Source organism: Clytia hemisphaerica, unplaced genomic scaffold, assembly GCF_902728285.1.
Source record: "Clytia hemisphaerica strain Z4C2 unplaced genomic scaffold, Clytia hemisphaerica genome assembly, whole genome shotgun sequence".
NCBI lineage: Eukaryota > Metazoa > Cnidaria > Hydrozoa > Leptothecata > Clytiidae > Clytia > Clytia hemisphaerica.
Window position 1 is genome coordinate 955,779 of NW_027104615.1, and position 20,295 is coordinate 976,073.

Genomic DNA, 20,295 nt, shown 5'->3' on the forward strand with positions numbered 1-20,295 from the left:
CGTCCCTTTAGATTTATGTATGTTGCTTTGCTACCTTTCATACACGCCTTTTTTATAAGAATATCTTATTCGAGGGTGAAAATTGGCCGAATCATACAAATACCCAAAGAATGCCCTCTAGGGCGAGTGTCACAGAAAAGAATACATTTTGTATTTGGTAAACAGAAAAAACTGCTTCTTTTGTTCGATTTAGATTGAAACTTTAAGGCATACAATTTTAACTCCCAATGTGCAATCTAAAGTCCCAAAGTCTCATTTTGATGTTTTCTCACGTCTGTATAAAAGTCAAGTCTAAAAAAGTAAGAATACGTTAAGAATATTTCACCCTCAATTTTGGCAATTTTTTAAGAATACTTGACCTTCATCCAAATTACACTATTCTTATAATAAAATCTTGCATATTTAGTCCAGGGAAAGTGTGCATCAATTGTGCGTTTTTGACTAGAAAGCATGAAATTTGGTACAGTGGTACCTTAGGGGGTAAGAAACATTTTAAGCGTCTGACCCACTTCCTGAACACCTGTTTGTGTATTTTACAGACCAGAATGCCTCCCCCACGCAAGAAAAAAATTTTTTGTCTCCAAAACATGTTATATGATATATCGTTGGAAAGGTTTCTCACACTGATTCTAAAAAACACTGGGTCCGAGTTATGAGCTACCGAAGTAATTTACAGACCAGTCTGCATGCCCGAAAATTTTTTTTATTTTTGTTTCAAAACATGTCATATCATATACCGTTGGAAATAACGCCACACACGATTTCTGACCCTTCAAGGACTATACTTTTATGATCAAAAGAAAAAATGACTATACGCCGATGTGCATACGGGACCTAATTCAGCCCCTAGAGTACCTGATGAAAATCCTTTTGGGATACACGTCAGCGAGTGGAGGGGTGAAAACATTTTCTTTCCAATCCAGGGTGAAAATTTTAACTTATTTTCCACCCTGCGTGAAAACTTAACCATGTATGACTTTTAATCAAACGAAAGCAGACGCACATTATTTACTCTTTTTTATTTAAACATACGGGAAAATCGGGTCGTGGCCTAATATGCTTAGCAAAATCTCATTTTCAACCTTATATGCTTAGACTTTTCTTTGGGTTTATGGAAATTTGGAATTTTTTAGTCGGAACATAGATTCGGCTCAAAGAATTACAGTTTTTTTGTAGACGATGTTATCTTCCGTTACAGTGATAGTAAAGGCGGGAAAATATGGCTGTATGGCGTTATGGCGGTATACGAAAAAAATCGGCGGGAGAGTTTCGAAGGAAGACTGGCAAACTCTACCGGCTGTAAACTCTTTTCGGCAAAAAATCCCGCTTGTGAATTTTCTTCGGCTTTGGGCTTATTTCTTAGATACTCTCGAGTTCCTAATAAACGTACAGTAACGAATAAACATATAGGGTTGAAAATGAAGGCATAAAGATCTGATTGAAGGGTCTAGCTTTTCAGGTTAGATTAGGGGGTAAATAATGGGAATTCTGCTTTCATTAGACAAATAGATAAAACCTCCATAGTCAAAGAAGGATATTTAGCCTCAGAAACACAATTTAGGCACTTGAAATTGAGGAAAATCTTTGTCAATAGGCACCCGAGAGTAGAGTCTAAGTTTTTTGGCACCGCAGGCGAAATCTTTGGTCTAAGAAAGCTAAAACAGCTTTAAACGTAACCCTAAAAAGGTCAGCGTTTTAGAAAAGCTGCACAAGTTTTTTTGGATTTCAGCTTGAATGTGTGCTTAGCATTTGCTTATTTTTTACCGAGTTTGAGCCTACGTATGCTTATAAACGTTATGCTTACAAAAAAAGAGTGTAAGGCTAAAAATGCGCAACTTAAAATTGTCTTTATTATTTTTTATTGTCTTTATTCTACATCCAAATATGCTTCCAAAAATGTATTGTTTGTTATGGTTTAGGGACTGGAACTGCGGCGGAAAAATTAATGCGATTCTGGGACATGCATTAAGTTACCCGAGAAGCGAGAAAAAAAATTGCGAAAGAAACGGCTAATGATTTACAAACAACTCAGTCTATAGAGTTTATGACCGTTAATTAAGGAAGATCGATTAAGAGTTGCACACTTTTTTATAAGAAAATACTTTATAAGTATGGGGCCATCCACATAGTACGTACGCACTAAAATGTCGAAAATCGAGTACCCCCTCCCCCCTGTACGCAAGCGTACGCAAATGACTATACCCCTTGGTAAGTACGTACTTTTCATTCACCCCCCCCTCGGTTGAAGAAAATTTTGAATTCAAATCGTTTGCTTCGGACCTTTATTTCACACTTTCAAGAAGCTTGATGCGTCTAAGAAGCGAAAGTCGACAAAAAGCAAGCAAAAAAGGGCTATGAAAAAATTTTCTCTGCGTACGCAGGGCCCCTTCCTTTGATCCCTCCCCTCCACCTGTACCCAAGCATACGCTTTTGAGAAGATCCCCCCCCCCCCCCTTGCGTACGTACTATGTGGACGGCCCCTATATTCGTGATAAAATTGACCAAAATATTGAGAATATGCTTAAGAATATACTAAAGAACCTAAGAATGACATTTTTAGAGCATTTTTGACTGTAAATTGCCGACATTGGGCTAGAAAAAAACCATTCATGGGGGACGGAGGATTTGAAAAAACCTGCCATGTCCATGGGCGATGTCCCCCAGGGCTTGTCCAGGGGAAAACACGTGTCCAGGGGTCAAATAAATCTAATCCTCCACCCCCCATCACCCAAAAAACTACCACCTTTTATGCTTCAGGTACGTATTACATGCTAAATTTAAGTTGACTTGGATACTAAAAACGCTATTCGTTAGAATCGCTATTAAATGCAAGGTTTGTATTGTAGTTACGATTCTTTTTAAGCTTCAATTTAATCAAGGAGTTAATTCTGGAACGTGCTTTTTTATAAGCAAGTGTATGCACCTTGGTCAGGCTCGAGTATGCTTAAGCTTTCAAAGCATCCAGACATAGAATATGCTTAAGAATTATTATGCTTTTGATTCATCCAACCAAATTTTTTAATAAAATCTTTAAAATTTTGTTAATATTCGATTCAAAAAGCATTTAAATTTTTGAGCAATGGAATGTGGCTAGCCGTGGAATGTCTTTTCTTACTTGACCACTTGCAAACCTTTTTGAATAGAAAGAGATTGACTACTTGAAAAATATTTCAGGCTAGCGTATATGCTTATGTTATGCTTAGGAAATCTGCAAATCTGAGCCTTCATATGCTTATAAGCGTTATGCTTATAAAAAAACATGTATTGACCTTGTAAGAGAACCTACATACTCTACACGTTTTTTGTAAGATCCAAGTATAGAAGAACTTTATAGGTTTCAAGGCGAAAAAAAAATTAAAAACATTTTAAGGCTTACACGTTTTTTATAAGAACATAAGGCTTCGATGGCCAAAATGTTAAGAACAAGTTAAGAACATTTTAAGGATTTATAGACTCAAAAGTACCTTATTTCGGGTTGGTGTAATTTAAGATGCACGATCTAACGATTTACGATGCACGATTCGCGATTCGTGCATAAAATATGTTAATTCATGCGTAATCATGCTAATCATGATAAAATATTTAGGCAATGTACAAACTTCCATTCGCTGAAACTCAATTATTTTTAAAAACATCATTTATGTAAGATTATACAAATTATTCTCTTTTCAATTTAAATTCAGTTATAGATCAAAAGAAAGTGAAGGCCACGTGCATTCACCTTCTGTACTCTCTCTTTTTCATAGCTTGAATCATACTTGAATCAATATAGGGGAATTGTTTACCGAAAGAAAATTCTTTCTCATAATAGAGCACCCGTTTTTTGCTTCGTACATTATGGTCCACAAAACACATTGTTACCCAATATATTCTTTTATTTGCTTTAAGAAAGAAATTCCTATATTCGATTATGATTGTTAAAACTGAGGAGAGCAAAAATATTTCTTGTGCATTGTTTACTTTCACTTTCTGTCTATTGTAAGATGTTCACAAGGTAGCTTCCATTATCAACATTATTATGCAAGTTAGTTTTTTTCATAATTTTACGGTCGTAATTATTCGTAGTTCCATTGCTTGCTTATTTCTTTTTTGTTGCATAAATTTACCGTGGTAAACAAAAGCGGGAAAAGATTATGCCATTGTTTTAGAATTATGTTATATAATTTAAGTTTTATGATAATTATTCGGAATAATCAGCATTCTTTATGCATGGATCGTGCATCGTGAATCGTAAATCGTTAGATCGTGCATCTTAAATTACACCAACCCCCTTATTTCTTAGGAAAATGGTCAAAATTACTCACAAAATGGTCAAAATAAGAACATGTTAAGAAGTTAGGCTTAAAACTCAAAAAGTTAAGAACATCTGAAGGCTTCAAATTTTTTTGATGTTCTCATAAAAAAGGTGTGTGTAACAGACTCTAAAACATGCAACTTGTTATGACATTTGATCAAAATCTCATGAATGAAAAGAGCCGGTTAAAACTCAAACAGTTGAGAACATTCGATCGTTTGATATTCTTATAAAAATGTGTACTGTATATCAAAATATCCAAAACTTAGCAATTATCAATAATATAACGAAAAAATAATGTAGGGAGGTATAATTGTTGAGTAAAAGACTAGAACAAAGCACCACTGAACTTTCTGGTTTCGTAAATATATACAGGGTGTCCGGAAAAATAGTATCGAGTTCAAACATGATTCTGAGTAGAAGGTTGTTGCGTGTGTTTAACAAAATGTAAAAAAATCGAAAAAAATATAAACCAACACATTTAAACTTTCTTAGAGAATAGCTGTTATATTTTTCCAGGAGCATAATATTTCTAGAGAACAGATATACATTTTCCAGTAGTCCCATTTTTTCCCAAAACAGATGATATAATCCAGGATATAGGACAGATAGATTTTTCCAGGAGAAAGGGATCTCAAGAACATATATTTCATACTTCCTAGCCGGTGGCTGCTCTTGACAATAATTGTTTTTACAACAGTCATTATGATTAAAAAGAATTAACTTTCTTTACAATTTTCATGACGTTAAAGTTATTGAGAATTATTTTTTGTAAAAGCTATTCATAAAAGATGTCTCATGGCAATTGATATGACACAGAGAGAAATTTTGATAAACATTGCAACAAGAAAACATACACAAGAACTTTCTTTCTATAGAAGTGGTACGGCTCCCGGACACCCTGTACTCAATGAAATAAGAATTGATCGGTTTAAAATAGAAGTTAATCTTCCATCGCCATATAATACGACAGCACGACAGCTTGCGTAGAGATATATTAATGATGTGACTTTAATTTAATCTCTCAGTAAAACCATAACCATGGAGATGATTTCTCTAAGTGTCGTAATTAAATACCTCTTACTGTCTATTAGCTTTGCGAATAGACTGTTATTTGAGAACTTTCACTTTAGCTTCAAAAAAGGATGCAGCATAGGAATTTTAGATAATACCTTTTCAACAAAAGAACTATTTTCTTTCCCTCTACTCTAACCAATAGAAATCTCCTACGCATTAGCAATTAATTTCTATTGGTTGAAATATATTTGCATTAAAACGTCTCTTATTTATCTCAATGTTATCAACAAATCGCCCTTTTGCACAAGGCAACTTTTATAGTGTGCTTTCTGTGAAAAGTGGCATTGAAAATTTAAATAATATTTGATTTTTACACTGCTAGATTTAACTTCTGAACCATACGTTCCTTTGTTTGTAGCGAATTGATCATACCAATATAATTTTAGTATTAGGCGAAAGAAAGAAGGTGAGTGGATTATATGCTTCTATGGTGTACACGTTTTCTTTTTATAAGGAACCTTAACTTGGCTCTGAGCCTGGAGTTCCTTATTTTTCAAGAGGATTTCAGCCTCAAAGTTCCTTATCCACTTACTTACTTATTTAATTAGCTGCTAAGTTTGGATTTGCTAAAAAATATTTGACTTCTGTATAAATATAATTTCTGTATTTTCTCTTTTTGACACATTGGATGTGTATTCAGCAACATTTTATCATATTTTTGTTTAGGCTATTGGGAAAGCGAAAGTTCATATAACTCTTACTGTTCTGTAACTTGATTTTTTAGTCTGAGCCTGAGCAGTTCCTTAGAACAATCCCTTATTTTTTTATCATTTTCAGCCTCAAGTTCCTTATAAAGGTGTTCCTTATATAAAAAAAACATGTATTTCTTTAATTCTAAAAAAACGACCCGTAAACTTTCTGGCAAAGAACAGGAACAATTTTTCATCACAAAATCTGCTTCCTTACCAAATGATGTTATGATACGTCACGAACTTTTCTAGGTTAGTTTTCTTACGTCCAACTAAGGAAAGCATTTGGAATGTCTTGATAAATCCTCTTAATTCATGGGAAAGTGAACTGAAATACACGCTTTTATTTTATAAGACAAAGAAAACACTTTATAAGAAATGTCCATGATGTGAAAATGGCCAAAGAATTAAGAATATGCTAAGAATATCACCATCATGGAATTTAATTACTCAAGCTAAGAATGCCATTATAAATTATAAATTATACCCCAAGTAAGGCTCACTCCTTTCACAATGCCAGATCATGCATGAGACGTATGTACTAAATGTTAAATCTAGTCTGAATTAGGATCCTAACCTAAGAATGCTGTAAGAATATTTTAGGATGGTTTTCTCAAAATAGTTAAGAATATCCATGTTGAAATGGATTTACACCATTCTTATAAAAATATTGATTTATTTCACAGAATAATTGGTCGATTTAGCGGAAATCATTGACAGAAGAGACAAAGTAACTTGCATTTCAAAGAAGGCTCCTGCTGCAAGCAGGTAACTAACTCCTAATTCTATTTTATGCAAACTTTTCAGATCTAGTATAACTTTTTCATACCTTGATGATGTCTTCTATGGTGGTAATGTTTTCCTTTTGTTTATGAACCGTCCCAGAAATTTTAGAGATGTGTTATGCGCAGATATGTAATTTTTGCGCAGAATTGTAATTATTTTGCGTAGATACGTAATTTCTGCGCAAATATGTAATTATTTTGCGCAACTACAGTATGTAGTTTCGAGCTGCGCAGATATGTATTTAATCGCATTATTTTTGGACAATGGCAAACATTTGGCGATTGTTGTTTTTCTTACAAGCATCGTCTTTATACGAAACAAGTCAATATCTTTTTATCAAAGTGATATTGGCTTTCGGTGATTGGTTCTATCAAAGCAACTAGGGGACAGTACCATTGAGTTTAAAGCCCGAAGGGCTAGAGTTCAATCTCTAACCTTTCTCAGGCAAGAAAAACTGAAGCCTTAAAAAATGCGCCGCATTTTTGACGACAGATTGAATCTAGCAATTCCTTTGTTTACAATTGATATTTTTTTCGAAATTTAGCGGTAAATTTTAGTTTCAATCTGTCATTTGTGTAAAAACCAGGCGAGCCGCTCAAGGCCGCGCAACTTTGGTAGGATTTGTTGGCTTCAAATCCTACCAAGGAGATTGACTTCTAGCCCTTCGGGCTTATACTTCATTGGACAGTGCTAAATGAGGAAAAATTTATTTTTCTTATAAGCATCAATTTTATAAGAACACAATTCATAATTCTTAAACCAATGATTATTAGCTTTCGGCGATTGGTTCTATAAGCAACTAGGGGACTGTGCTTAAGCTAGAAATTTTTTTTTCTTATAAGCATTAACTTTATGAGAACACAATTCATAATTCTTAAACCAATGATTATTAGATTTCGGCGATTGGTTTATAAGCAAATAGGGGACTGTGCCTAAAAGAGAAACATTTATTTTTCTTATAAGCATCAACTTTATGAGAACACAATTCATAATTCTCAAACCAATGATTATTAGCTTTTGGTGATTGGTTCTATAAGCAACTAGGGGACAGTGCTAAATGAGGAAACATTTCTTTTTCTTATAAGCATCAACTTTATAAGAACACAATTCATAATTATTAAACCAATGATTATTAGATTTCGGCGATTGGTCCTTTCAAAGCAAACATAGGATTGTGCCTAAAGTAGAAAAAGTCATTTTTCTTATAAGCATCAACTTTATAAGAACACAATTCATAATTCTTAAACCAATGATTATTAGATTTTGGTGATTGGTTCTAGAAGCAACTAGGGGACAGTGCTAAATGAGGAAACATTTATTTTTCTTATAAGCATCAACTTTATAAGAACACAATTCGTAATTATTAAACCAATGATTATTAGATTTCGGCGATTGGTTATTTCAAAGCAAACATAGGATTGTGCCTAAAGTAGAAACATTTATTTTTCTTATAAGCATCAACTTTATAAGAAAACAATTCGTAACTCTTAAACAATATTTGTTAGCTATTGTTTGATAAATCAAATCTCTGAAAGCCTATTCCACTTAGAAAAAAATCCTTGTTCTTATAAGATTCTTATTAACTAATGTTAGATTTAGGAAAATTCCCTATTTCTTTCGATAGAGCCGTTGCAGAATGCCGATTCCACTTAGAAAAAAAATAAATTTGTCTCCTTTTAGATGGCTTAAAGTCAAATATTTTGTCTTAGTTTAATTTGTAAGAGGAAAATAAGAAAGGCATGTAATTTTTTTAAATATCTTTAACAATCAGTGTCAAAATATTCCTGAAATAAATAACATTCTTCAGAATTTAAAGTTCGAGCGAGAATCACAACTTCAATAATCCCACTATATCATTGGATAATTCAATCAAATTAATTTAATTAATTTATAGAAGTGTATTTCTCAGGTCTATTGACCTCTATGAAACAATCTTACATCTTTACAATTTATAGATCTTATCATTCCATTCGTTTGTCAATTCTAGTTTGAATTTCCCTACGGACGGTGCATTTACAACATTGGTTGCCAAACTGTTCCAAGTATCAATGCTCCTATAGTAAAGTGAATTCGTTTGGTATCCTCTAATGCCGTCTTCAGCGAAATTCCTCTTTAATTCGAGATTGTGCTTACGTTGAGGTCGATTTCGAAGAACGAGTTTCTGACATAAGGAAGATTTATCATAGACATTAAGATGTTTATATACTTCCACCATGTCCCCGATTTTACGCCGGATCTTGAGGCTGGGTAGGTTCATGACTTGTAAACGTTCTTCATATGAATGGTTTCTATAACCACCGACAAGTCTTGTGGCCCTACGTTGGACACTTTCAATTGCATCAGAGTGTTTGATCAGCCGTGGAGACCAAACAGCTTGTGCGTACTCAAGGTGAGGTCTCACAAATGCAATGAAAAGTGTGCGGAGCATCTCGGGACAAAGGAAGTCGAAGCTTCTGTTAATCAATCCAACGATCGAGTTAGCCTTCTTGATCTTGGTGTAGATGTGTTCTTCGAAATTCAATTCACTATCAATAATCACTCCAAGATCCTTCTCTTGATCAACATGTTCTAGGACAGAGCCAGCGATCTCGTAAGGATGTGCATGTTGAATGTTCCAGAATTTCCCTAGTGTCAACACGTGGCACTTGTCAGGATGGAATTTCAACAACCAGTCACCAGACCACTTTTCCATTGCCTCGATATCGTGCTGAAGTCTAATTGCATCTTCAGCGTTATTTATTTCTTCAACAAGCTTTGTGTCATCGGCAAAGAGAAACATTTCTGAGTTGGTAACTTCAGCTAGATCATTGATGTAAATATAATGACTTTGCTCGTAGATCGAACCATGAAAAGGAAAAGGGAGTTTTTTATCATAAATTAGTCCATGTGTTGGTAAAGACAACCAATAGAATTTTACTTTCTCTCACTGTAATGTAAAGATATGCAACCCATATCTACAAAATCAATAGAGTTTACATAGGTGCGACTATCTCGAGTCGAGGTTCTATCGAAGATCTCATTATATTGTACTTTTTCATTAGGTTGTACCGATAAGAAAAATAGAAAATCCGAATCGTGTGCTTACCTTGCTAGATGGGTTCACTTTTTGGACCTACCCCGGTGGAGGTCCTATAAATTAACCTGTGTTTGTTCGTCCGTTCGTTCGTCCATTCGTTCGTTCGTCCGTTCGTCTGTTACCAACTTTTCTCAGGATTGAATAATAGGAATCTTTTGATTTTTGGTACAAAGGTGCAAAATGGTGGTGGCCAAAATGTGGGAAAGTAGGGTACCATCATGGTAAAATATGGCTGAAGCAGATTTTATCAAAAAAAATTCTATTAGCTCAAAAAACGCATGTTTATCTATAAGAATCACTATTAATAAGCATACATCAATGTTCTTAGTCAAATTACTCAATTTTTTTTATGAGATAGCTGTTTTTTATTGCTCATGAGGGCTTACTTTTTAAGAATGTGTGTTTAGACATGAACTTTTGGTTGCTTGGCGTGTTTTTTATAGAAAAACTGGCCAAATTCAATATTTTTTTATAAGCACATTATCAATTACTTAGGTATTAGCTTTTCTCGAGATTGGCTCATTCATTCTTTATGTTTTTTTGCACAAAGATGCATAACTATAAACCCTCAAATGTAACGGAGCTATTTTATTGAAAAAAAAATTTTGAGGTAAATTTCAGCTAAAAAACTGCTAAAAAAAGGGTTTTTTGGACTTTGTGAAATATTGGATCATTGTTTTTTTTCTGACTTTTTGCATGAAAGTAGGTAACAGATGGCTCAAGCAGATTTTTATAAAAAAATAATTTCTCAGCTCATAAAACGCATCTTTATCTATAAGAATCACTATTAATAAGCATACATACATCAATGTTCTTAGCCAAATCACTCAATTTTTTGATGAGATAGATGTTCTTTTTGCTCACGAAGTCTTGAATATGAAAGAATATTTCAAGAGCATGAAATTTTGGTTCCTAAACGTTTTTTTATAAGAAACAAACGACTAATTTTAATAGATCGTCACTATTTGTGTTCTGAATGATTGTTTAATGGTCACACTCACGTAGATATCAATTATATATGTGTTAAATACATAACCAGGTAGGTCCATAAACGTATCACATGTTTTAAAAGAATTTGGATACTCAAAAACATACACGTAACACCAAGGCTGAATGACTAAGGCAACATGCTTTAATTTTTCAATGTGACCACCCCCCTCCCTTCAACAGCTAACTAAATAAAGTAAGTATATAAGGAACTTTGAGAGTGAAATTCTCTGGAAAAATAAGGAACTCCAGGCTCGGTGCTAATAATCATCATAATCATGAAAAAAGACGTTAAGTCGATGTTAAATGGACATTACCATTTGTAAAGGGTGTGGTATGTACCAAAGATTTATCAAGTTAAATTCCATTTCAAGATTCAATCTTATTATTAATTATCATAAAAAGGCGTTAAATGGATGTTAAATGGACGTTCTCATTTGTAAAGGGTGTGATATGTACCAAAGCCCTATCATGTTAAGTTACATTTAGAAATTCAATCCCAATCAGTACTCTTAGGTTCCAAATAAACGGGGGGGTTCGAATAAACGGGGGGGGGGGGGGGAAAATTTTCTAGATTTTAATAAACGGGGGGGACCTAATTGCCGGGGGGGGTTGGAAATTGTACTTCTGAAACCCAAAAATTTCTCCTACTGCTACACTTTTTCTTGGGGATTTCAATGTTAAGAATTCTGATTGGTGGAGCGGTGACGTCACTGATCCTAGAGGTAGAGAAATTCAAAACTTAGCTACCCAGCATGGTCTGCAACAATTAATTGATGGGCCTACTCATCTCCTTGATAATTCAACTTCTTGCATTGATCTAATTTTTTCATCAGCTGATCATTTGATTCTGGATAGTGGTATCTTTCCATCCTTGAACCCTAAGTGCCATCACCAGATAACCTTTTGTAAACTAAATTTTAAAATCCCCTTCCCACCATCTTACAAACGAAAGGTTTGGGACTTTTCCAAAGCAAATCCCGATCTTATTCGAAGGGCGGTGGACATGGTTGACTGGGATAGGTTTTTTTGAGGGAACTGATATGGATGGCCGGGTCTCCTTCTTGACTGAAACCATCATAATATCATGTCAAACTTTGTGCCTAATAAAATCATTACCATCAGGAATAAGGATGCAGTATGGATGACAGCTGAGATAAAGAGAGCCCTACTTGAAAAATCTAAAGTTTATGAGCGGTATGTAAAAAATGGGAGGAGAAAAGAAGACCTCAAAATCCTCCAAGAACATCAATCTAGGTGTAGAAGGGCTGTCAGAGGATACTAAAGAATTTTATTTCTCTCGCTTAGCAAATAACTTCAATGATCCAAACTTGGGTTCTAAGAAATACTGGTCTATTCTAAATCAATTTCTTCATAGGAGGAAGTCACCAAGGATTCCACCTGTTCGAGATGCCAGCAATAATCTTATTGCTGATGTTCCAACGTTCCAAAACAAAACAAATTTTTAATAATCAATTCTTTGCAAATCAGTGCTCTCTCATAGACACTGATAGTGTATTGCCGCAACAAAACTATGTAACTAATCTCAGAATAAACAATATACCTCTAGATCAAGTCAAAATTTTAGCCCTCATTCGCGGACTTAAAACTAACAAAGCGCATGGTTGGGATGACATCTCTATACAGATGGTTAAGATCTGTGACGAATCCTTGGTTAAACCTCTTATGAAGATCTATCAATATTCTTTAGATTCATGCATTTTTCCATCAAACTGGAAAAAGGCTAATGTTGTTCCTATATTCAAAAATAAAGGGGACAAGAGTGTAGTAAAAAACTATAGACCAGTGTCTCTCCTGCCTATTTTTGGAAAAATCTTTGAAAAGTGTATCTTTGACTCCGTCTACACCTATTTCGAAAACAACAATCTTTTCACAAATTCCCTTCCCAGTCTGGGTTCCGCAAGGGTGACTCCTGTGTGTCTCAGCTGTTATCTATAACACACGACATTCTGAATGGTTTTGATGTTGATCCACCTCTAGACACTCGTGGAGTATTCCTTGATATTTCCAAAGCTTTTGACAGAGTTTGGCACGATGGTTTGTTATTCAAACTCAAGTCATATGGTGTTTCTGGCCCCCTTCTTTCATTAATCCAGAATTTTCTTTATGGGAGATCGCAGCGGGTGGTTCTTGATGGTCAGGCTTCTGATTGGACAGAAATCTTGGCCGGTGTACCCCAGGGATCTATTCTCGGACCCCTCTTTTTTTTTGATTTACATTAACGACCTCCCTGAGGCAATCCTTTCCATAATCAAAATTTTTGCTGATGACTCGTCCCTGTTTTCACTCATCCTAGATCATATTCGCTGTTCTCAAGAGTTGAACAGTGACATGAAGAAGATAAGTGAGTGGGCTCATCAATGGAAAATGTCCTTCAACCCTGATCCTTCTAAACAGGCAGTTGAAGTGTACTTTACCAGGAGGCTAAATCCACCTGACCCCCCAGAAATTACATTCAATAATGCAGCCATTGCAGTTCAGGATCATCAGAAACATCTTGGTCTCATACTCGATCAAAAGCTGGCCTTTGACCGTCACCTTGATGAAAAAATAAAAAAGGCTAATCTAGGTATTGGTCTTATTCGCAGACTTCGCAAGTTTCTACCCAGGGATTCTCTTGTCACTATATACAAAACCTATGTTAGACCACACTTAGATTATGGAGATATCGTATATGATCGTCCTGGTAATTCCTCATTCTCTGAAAAACTCGAGTCTGTTCAATATGATGCTTGTCTTGCAATAACCGGATGCTTCAGAGGAACATCCAGAGAAAAAATCTACCTTGAGCTAGGATTTGAAAGCCTGGCAAACAGGCGGTTAACTAGAAGACTCGTATTTTTTTATAAAAATAATCAATGGCTTTGCTCCTGCTTATCTTACGAATATTCTTCCTCCCCAGAGAGGAGAGGAAGCGCAATGCAGGGCGAAGGATAAAAACCACCACTCGAGGCACCTTTCTGTAGAACCGAGCGCTATCGTGCCTCTTTCTTTCCTTTTTGCATAAATGAATGGAATAACCTCGGAGATCATATACGGAATCTTCCAACTATTAAGTCCTTTAAGCAAGCAATTCTCCAATTCCTCAGACCCAGTGCTAACTCAGTTTTCAAAGCTAGTGACAACAAAGGCGTGGTTCTCCTTAACCGATTAAGGGTTGGTTTCAGTCATCTTCGTGAGCATAAGTTCAGGCACAATTTTGCTGACACAGTCGACCCTTTTTGCAACTGTCGACAAAATTCAGTCGAAACAACACAGCATTTTTTGGTGCATTGCTCTGATTACTCTAACGACAGACTTGTTATGTTTGACAGCCTTCTTCAACTTGACATAACTTTGTTTCCATTTAATCCCAGAACATTGTGTAGAATACTTCTTTATGGTGACCCCGAATTTAGCGTTGTCCAAAATCATGATATATTGAGCATAACGATAAAATTCATCTGCGATACTGGACGTTTTGGGGGACCGTTATTCTAGTCTTATGCTCCAAGTGCTCTCCTAGCTCTTTCTGTTTATTTTTATTTTTGTTATCAATTATTTTCTGTAGTTAGTTTTTGTTGTTTTTTTCTTTTTATATATATTTTCTTTTTAGCTTCACAGAAAAAACACACACACGTGTACAATATTTCGACGTTTGTCTTTGTCAAGTAATGAAGTCTGTACAAACTGAGGTGGTATTTACATGATTTCTGGCTAACAATATAATCGTCAAGGGAATAAAAAGATAAAAAAAATATTAAAAGAATAAAAGGGTTTGTTTGATAAAAGAAATACTTAGGGAATAGAAATTAAATTTATAAAGGAAAAATTAATTGATAAAAAACTTTATGTACAGGTATTTAAAAGTGTTAAAAAAAAAAAGAAATGATGAAAAATTCTCATGAGAACAAGCTAAAATTAGCAAGGGAGGCATGATGTGCAAGCAGATACTCCTCGACAAAAATTTAAAAACACTATTCTATTGTCTCCAACTAAAATCAAGACAATAGAAAAAATAAAAACACATTAAAGTAAGCACTATTACATTTATAAGAATAATCCAGGTATAAAACTAGCTAAATGTCTAGTATATAATGGGCCCTTACTCGCTAGGCTTTTGTGACCCACCAAATATAATTACATATTTGCAGAGAAAACTCAATTATAAATGTCCAAAAGGCAAAAATAGTACCGACCAAAAATAAAGAAAAAAGGAATTATGTAATTAAAAAACTAAAAAATCGGAGTGTGGATTAAATCTAGCCAAAGTCCTCTAACGGCACATCATCCGATCATTTAGACCATAGGGAGCAAATGAGTTTAGTTTATATTGCCAAAATGACTCCCTACGGCGTACTGATGGAAGATCTGGAGCCTCATCGATTAGAGTAAGTTCCCAATCATCCATACCGTGATGGTCTGCCTGTTCGAAATGTGCATGAAAGGAGGCTTGGGTAACGATAGAACCTGATTTGTGTTTCCTATGGCAGCACTTGTAATTGTTAAACCTAGATCGAAAAGGAGTGCTTGCGCTACCAACATATTGTATACGGCAAGTTTTGCAGGTAAATAAGTATACAACACATTTGGAGTTACAATTCAAGTTCTTCGCCCTGATCTTATATTCTTTGCCGTCCTTACCTGAGAATGAACCTGTCTCTTTTATAAAGGGACAGACGCCGCAGCGTTTTCCTCCACATCGACCACTACCCTCGTTGCCCTCTGATTTAACAGGCAACTTAGCACGAACCAAAAGATCTTTAAGACTTTTCCCCCGCTTAAAACCAACAACCGGGACGTTTCGGAAAAGATTGCAGTGTTCATTGTCAGGTGTTAGCAAGATATGGATCTTAGATAATATCGACTTTAGCCTAGAATAAGAAGGATGGTAAGTAATATTTAACACTATCCCTGGGTTGGTCTTTTTCCCCCGTTCTCGAAAAAGGAGATCGTCGCGTTTATGTTCACGCGCTCTAAGGATCTGATCACGTACCATCTTCTCTTTATAACCTCTCTCCAAAAGCCACTGTTGAAGCTGATAGCACCGTTGGTCGAAAAAACTAGGCTCTGAACAGATGCGATTGAGTCGAAGAGCCTGACTGTATGGTATCGAGCGTTTCGAGTGATACACATGACAGGAAGACGCATGGAGATATTGGTGCGTATCAGTGGGCTTTATGTAGAGATCGGTTACTAGACTATCCCCATGACGAATAACTTTAACATCCAGGAATTCAACTGAATCTTGAGAAAAATTAGCGGTAAACTTAATGCTAGACTCAGCTTGGTTAAGATGATCTAAAAATAACCGAAGTTTTTCTTCCCCGTGTTCCCAAATGAAAAAAACATCATCAATATACCGCCACCATACTAGAGGCTTGTCAATGGCACTCTCGAGAAGCCTTTGCTCGAGTTCGTCCATGAAAAGAATCGCGTATGATGGCGCCATCTTGGTACCTATGGCAGTCCCCCTCTTTTGTTTAAAAAACCTACCATCGTGCTCAAAGATGTTATTCTTAAGCACGAGCTCAGTGAGTTCTAAAAGAGTGTCAGATGAAATAGACTTATCCTCTCGACGCTCAAGAGCCTTACGGACCGCAGCTAGACCTTCGTCATGGGGAATATTTGGATATAATCCTACAACATCTGCTGTGCATAAAATGGCATCTTTAGGCAAGTTCTTAATGCCCTGAAGTTTACAGAGAAAATCATTGGTGTCCTTGATAAATGATTTAACCTGTTTAGCTAGGGGCTGGAGATGATGATCAACAAATGCTGAGATATTTTCTGTGAAATAACCAGAATTTGAAATAACTGGTCTCCCGGGGACACTATGCAGCCTCTTGTGTATTTTAGGAAGCAAGTAGAATCGACCCAGGCGGGGGATTTTCTTTTTATATATATTTTCATTTCTTAGTCATTATTGCTCATTTTGTAAGCTCATTTGGGGTTCCTTCCTCCTGGCGGTATGATCTGGTGGTCCTTTTGCGGGAGGATAGGAACCTTTAGATTTGTACTATTTGTTCGTGGGACTATACTATAGATAAAAAAAAAAAAAAAAAAAAAAAAAAAAAAAAAAAAAAAAACCCAAAATAAGGTAAAAATAGGCTAAAATCAGGCTATTTAGAGCAAAATAAGGGGCCTTCTCTTTGACAGCTGAAAATATTCTTAGAGATTAATAAACGGGGGGGTCCTAATAAGGTCCGGGGGGGTTGGAAAATTTTCGAAAAATTAACAAGCGGGGGGGGCCGTTTATTTGGAACCTAAGAGTAATTATCATGAAAAAGGCGTTAAATGGATGTTAAATGGACGTTTAATATCAAGTGGTAGGTAACGTGACTCCTAAAATAGCTTTCATAAAAAACTAAGTCCACGAGACGAAATTTCTTTTTCACATATTATGACCAAAATTCACAAAAATGTAATCATAAAACCGTTCACTAATTACATAACTGCGCAGCTCGAAAATTACATATTATCTGCGCAGAAATTACATAACTGCGCAAAACAATTACATATCTGCGCACCACAAATATAATGTTTTGTTTTGAAAAGAATTCGAATGTCGTTAATAAATCAAATAAATAGGATCGTTAATTACATTCGAAAAGATATAAAAGAAAAGAGAAAAAAATTAGCAAGTCAGGGCAGAAATCAAACTTGCTAAATGTAGATAGGCCTTCAATTTCAAAACAAAGGCTGAATAAAGTCTAAACCAGGCTCTATCCGATCTATCAATCAAAAAAAACTTATCGAGAACAAAAACATTGCTTGCGAAAACGAAAATGAAACACCAGACAAAATGACACGGACCGCTACTAATATATTATCTACCTATATATTAATAGCGGTCCGTGTCATTTTGTCTGTGTTTCATTTTCGTTTTCGCAAGCAATGTTTTTTTGAGTGATCTGCTCCTAGTGGGGTCCTATGAAAAAATAGTTTTATATAAAAAAAGGCGTCTTAAGAATTTCCTATCTGTTCTGAGGGAATTTAAACAAAGTCAAAAAGTCTTTGAGATCTGTTCTTTTCCTTCTGAATGTGGTTGCCTGGAGTGGTAGCTGAAAATTCTCCATCTGTTCTACAAAACATCTTGGAAATTGTCGATCTCTTCTAACTGTTAGCTGGAAATTAAGTTTCTGTTCTTAAAAGTCCTTCAATGTCGAGCTGGAATTTAGCGATCTGTTCTTATAAGATTTTGTTAGATAAGAACAGTTAACTCGCGTAAAATCAATCACCTGGTTATTTTGTACCTGTTCCGAAAGTTTTTTTACTCCTAGCTGGAAAATATAATTGTTCTGAAGTAAAAATTTCTCCCCTGGAAAACGAGGAACTGTTCTTAATTTCTGCAAATTTTAGGTCGGTGGGGGCTTCTGAAACATAAGCTTCCATTTCACGTAGGTTTTAAAAAGTCCAACCATTCATGATTGACAACAGGTTATCAAAAGAGTCATGAAAAGAATGCTCTGATCTTTTTAAATGACCATTCGATTCTTTTTCGAATGTTTTGATGTTGATTTCATCAAAATAGAGGAGAGAGAAAAAAAAACACAGAAAGAGAAAAAACAAAACACAGAAAATACAAAAAGGTTTTTGCGACATTTTTCAAGTTGACGGTAAACCAGTTATTTCACTTTTACTCGTACAATATTGGATATATTTTTTTCGTGGTGGGATAGAGTATGTTGCATTGCACCAACGCGAAAAAAACTTCTCGGCCGGCATTTTCAGTTAATTGAATAAGAAAGTCTTCTGTTTTTACATAACTTTTCGATGTTTTTGAGACTTTGAGACTGGTAAAATCTAAAAATTTAAATTAAGAATATTATATGATGATTTCGACGAAAAAGTTAGGAACATCCATGATGAAACGGATCATTTACACCATTCTTACAAAAAAAACCTTTTACACGTTTTTTTTATATAAGGATTATACCTTTATAAGGAACACTTTTATAAGGAAAGGAACTCGAAGCTGAAAATGGCCCGAAAAATAAGGAATTTATAAGAAACTATTCTTTACGATCATAATTAAGGATTAAGCTTGCTTCGCATGCTGTCATTATTGGAATTTAAATGTATTTCTTACTTATGAGAAATATGTACTTTATTTTTTTTAAGCATACGGGGAAATCGGGTCGAGGCTCAATTAGCAAAATTTCATTTTCAGCCTTAATTTATGCTTATTTAATGCTTAGACTTCGATTTGTTGATTTTCTTTGGGTGCAAGAAAATTTTGTGTTTTTAAGTCGGAACATTGATTCGCCTCAAAGAATGAAAGCTTGGCGCCGCAGGTGAAAATCATTCGTCCAAGAAATTTTTTAGAAAAGCTGCACAAATTCTTTTGAGACTATGATTTCAGCTTGGATGTATGCTTAGCATTATACTTATTTTTTTGACGAACTTGAGCCTAAAGCATACTTAGGAAAAAACGTGATGCTCATAAAGAAATAAGAGTGTATTTTGTAAAGGAAACAACCTAAAGCAAATTCATGCGTTTTAAAAAAAAAATCAACCAAATATGTTTCAAGTAAATTGTTTAAAGTAAGTTTTTACTACTTTCACCAACCAAGCTGATTTTGTAAGAAAGGTAAAAGTCAAAATCACCGCTTAACTCGAAAGATACAAGCAAAAGGTACGATAGTAATGAATAAGGAAGGTCTACAAATGATCGTTTGATCTGTGATCATTTGATAATTGAATGATACCAGGTAGTTTTTTTGATTTTAAATCCCTCCATTAATTTCATAGGAGCTCCATTATGGCATCATCAAGTGACGGCGCAAAAGACGGAACACCCAGCTTTGTTCGACAAAATAAACGTAAGATACAATGTTGGCAGATCATTTGAGTTTGAGCTGGGGGAGGGTAGAATCTCCAGGGGAGGGTAGAATCTAATACGCTGGAACTCTTTTGTGTATATCTCAGAGAAAGATTTTTTTAAACGACTTGAAACTTTCTGACTTTTAATAAAATCTTATTAAGAGCACTTGTGCTTTTTTAGGGTCATAGGTCGCCCAGATCAGGTTTTATGAATTTGTTGTAAAACAAAAATCGCGTAGAACTCAAAATGCTGTTAAATTCTGAACTGTTTATTCAATCAATTTCAAATTTTGACACGTGATAGGTATTGACAATGTGAATTTGAAATTAAAAAAAAAATTGAAAATGATGATGTAATCATTTATGAAATCATCAAATTTTGAAAGTTTTACTCATTTTCAGCATTTTTAGAAAAAATCTTCATGGAAAATGAAAAACCAGCACCTACCTTTTTATAATAAAATACCTGCTATTTACTTAATGCATTACGGTCCGCAAGCCATACTGTCAGATATTGTTCATCAATATATTGTTTATTATCTTAGCCTTGCAAGGAATGA